Below are 3,101 nucleotides of genomic sequence, written 5' to 3'. Positions count from 1 at the left end.
GAGAGGGAGAGGGAGAGGGAGAGGGAGAGGGAGAGGGAGAATGAATCCATGTCAGTACCCTGGCCCACCAGACAGTAACAACACATAAAGCTTGGAGTAAACTCTGGTGAGAAACAGCTCTATTCCTGCCATCACAGAAATGCCTAGATCCTCCCCTCTGGCCCATGCTTAAGGAGAGATGGGTCAAACTGCAAGGTGGGAGCTGAGGCGCTCTGGTTATAATAGGAGCAGTGCAGAGTGCTGTGGTACTGAGGGCTCTGTGTTTCCCAGTCAACTGCAACAAGTGGAATCTCTTTCTTAAGGAAACCGTGCATTCATCTGTGCACAATGACATTAATCCTTCTTTCCCCTCTGCTCTCTGAGTACCACTGGGTCAGAAGAGAAAATGGACAAATGACAGGCTTGTCAAAAGTTACCCCTTGTGACAATTCAATTGGAATCTGGGGCTTTGTGTCCCAATCCTCTGAAAGGACACATACCATTTAAAGAAAAGAATTGCTCTCATGAAAATTCAGGTTAGCATTCTAACATAGTGCACCTGTGGCCATTTTTCCTTTTTAAAGTTTTCTTCATTACTGTTGCCTTTTAACTGGAGGTAATGCCAAGCATTTCAGAAAACATTCCATTAGTGCTGGTTTGGCAACCCCACCCCCACCCCCGTCCCCATGACATACACAGCTGAAGCACGCATTCCAGGGCTTATTCTCCAACATCCATATAGAGAGTAATTTTTCTCTTAAATGGCACTTGGCTGGCATCAAGAATCTTCCTATGAACACTCAAGTAACATGCACCCAAAGAATCCTGTGTAAACAGTTTCCATACCTGATAGCAGAGACCCGGAAAGATGTATGGGAGTCAAGATGCACTCAAGAGTGCACAGAAAGCTTTCAGGAGAGCACAACCAGAAAGAGGGACTTCAGTCCCCAGCCTCTGGCTCGACCTGCCATGCCCAAGGTCCATCTCATGCCCTGCATCAAACTGTGATGACACCCATGAGGAGGCAACTTAGTTTTTTTCTAGTTTCTGTTGCAAAACAAACAGCATAAGGGAGTCCTGTGTGCAGAAGCCAACACACCAGCATCCTTCAGTCAGTACCACAGGCTGCTCTTACAGCTCCCAAGAGCCTAACAAGTTCAATAGATAATGCATTTCCCACCAGCTAAACCAACGCCTAGGGCTGCATGCTCTAGGGCTGCATGCTTGGAGACCAGTCAAATTTCTGGAGGAAGGTTACTTTTGATTGGAAGGATTTAAAGCTTTTGTTTTAATTAGGAATCTACAGGGTAAGTTTTAAAGCTATCTTTCCATATTGGCACATGTAAAACAGACAGAATTAGACAACGGTATAATTAGACACAGTCTGATTCATATTTTGACAAATTTGACTACTGTTCTTCCTTTGACTATGTAATTGCGACTCATCCTTCATATTTAAATGGTTCTTCCTTGGGACACCATCCCAAGCCCAGGAGGGAATCTCTTTAAACTCTCACATAGACCCTGGTATAAGGTATGTCCTACAACTTTAATTATAAATTATGAAGAGAAACTCGTTGGGGAATTACTTCTTCTCTGACCTCACAGTTCTTCGACAGTAGATTCTTTCTTCTCCTCCTTCTCCTCCTCCTCCTTCTCCTTCTTTCTCCTCCTTCTTTCTTCTTCTCCTCCTTCTTTCTTCTCCTCCTTCTTCTCCTCCTCCTCCTCCTCCTCCTCCTCCTCCTTCTTCTTCTTCTTCTTCTCTATAGTGTATCAGCTTCTGGTATTTGACTTGATGCATGGAGTCACTAGTCCAGTATTTGGTGTGTGCTGAAGAATTGGCTAAGTGAGTTTTATAAGTGTTGGGTAGACAGAGTATCTATAGAGACAATGAGGGGACTACACATACATGTGCATACTCATACACATGCACAATTCCTGATGTCTATGTTTAGTTGGCAAAAGTAAATATACTATATAAGATTCTATCAGAAAAACACAATTTCTATTTCTTGCCAAACTAAATGAAGATAGACAAATGTATTTGTATGGTCAGATTATTTCTTCCAACACTCAAATAAAAATTGGGCTTTACTGTACTTAATGAACAAGGAAGTTTGTAGATTCTGCTTGTCAAGCTATCCTAAAGTTCTGCAGCACTTCAAAAGTGACAAGTAACTTTCTACACTAGAGTTCTAAGGCACAGTTCCAATTCTATCCCAGGCTGCAGTGTTAGCTGACAGCTGCATCATATGAATATACAATCTAACTCTCTGTATGCACGTGTTAATAAAAATATATTGAATGATATCTGTAATAAGTCAGATACCCTTAGTGAATATCTTGAATGTTAACCTTTCTCTTCTGACTTAAATAATCATTGACCTTTCAAATGGTTTCTTTGTTCTTCCTCCCCCACTCCAATTTTTAGTCTGCACCTAGAAAACATCTCTAAGGATTTATTTCTTTTCATTTCAAATCTTTCATGTTTTAATGTCCCAAGTCTTAAAAACTACCCCAAATGATTAGTTCGCCACTTCCACCCATTTAACCCACTCTGGGATCTTCTGGATATGTCTGCCAGTTCTATACCACAAGTCACTTGGACAGACATAGTTTTCACATGATCTGTCCACTGAAAACAAAAGGGAGTTAAGGGTTGGTGCCTCCAACCACTAAAGTGAAAACAGCCGATGATGCTGGATAGTCAACAGTGTTTTGGAGTTGCTAGTATAAATACCCAATACAAATACTGAAAATGTTAAAGGAAGTTTTAATCATAATGTTCTACACATGGGCTGGAGATGGCTCGGTGGGTAAGAGTGAATGGTGTGAAAGCAAGAGGCTCGAATCCCAGCATGCATGAAAGAGCTGGCCATGGCCATGGTGCTTGTAACTTCAGCATGAGGAGATGGAGATTTGTGACAAGCTCTCCCAGCCAAAACAGTAGGCTTCAAGAACAGTGAGAGGCCCTATCCTAAAACACACAACAGAGAACAATAATGAACCCCCCCCCAATATCCTCCTGTGTGTGCACAGACTAGGTGCGTGCATGTGCACTCAGAAAGGAAAAAAGGAAGGAAGGAAGGAAGGAAGGAAGGAAGGAAGGAAGGAAGGAAGGA

General features: G+C 42.3%; 1 protein-coding gene across 4 annotated transcripts in view; it reads right to left on the bottom strand.

Moving 5' to 3' along the window:
- Positions 1–3,101, bottom strand: part of Focad (focadhesin) — a 294,020-nt gene that overhangs the window by 42,537 nt on the left and 248,382 nt on the right. The window lies entirely within an intron of this gene.

The sequence above is a fragment of the Mus caroli genome, chromosome 4 (genome assembly GCF_900094665.2).
Source record: "Mus caroli chromosome 4, CAROLI_EIJ_v1.1, whole genome shotgun sequence".
Classification (NCBI taxonomy): Eukaryota; Metazoa; Chordata; class Mammalia; order Rodentia; family Muridae; genus Mus; species Mus caroli.
Note: the sequence above shows the minus strand (reverse complement) of the source record. Positions and strands in the feature narration are given on the sequence as shown.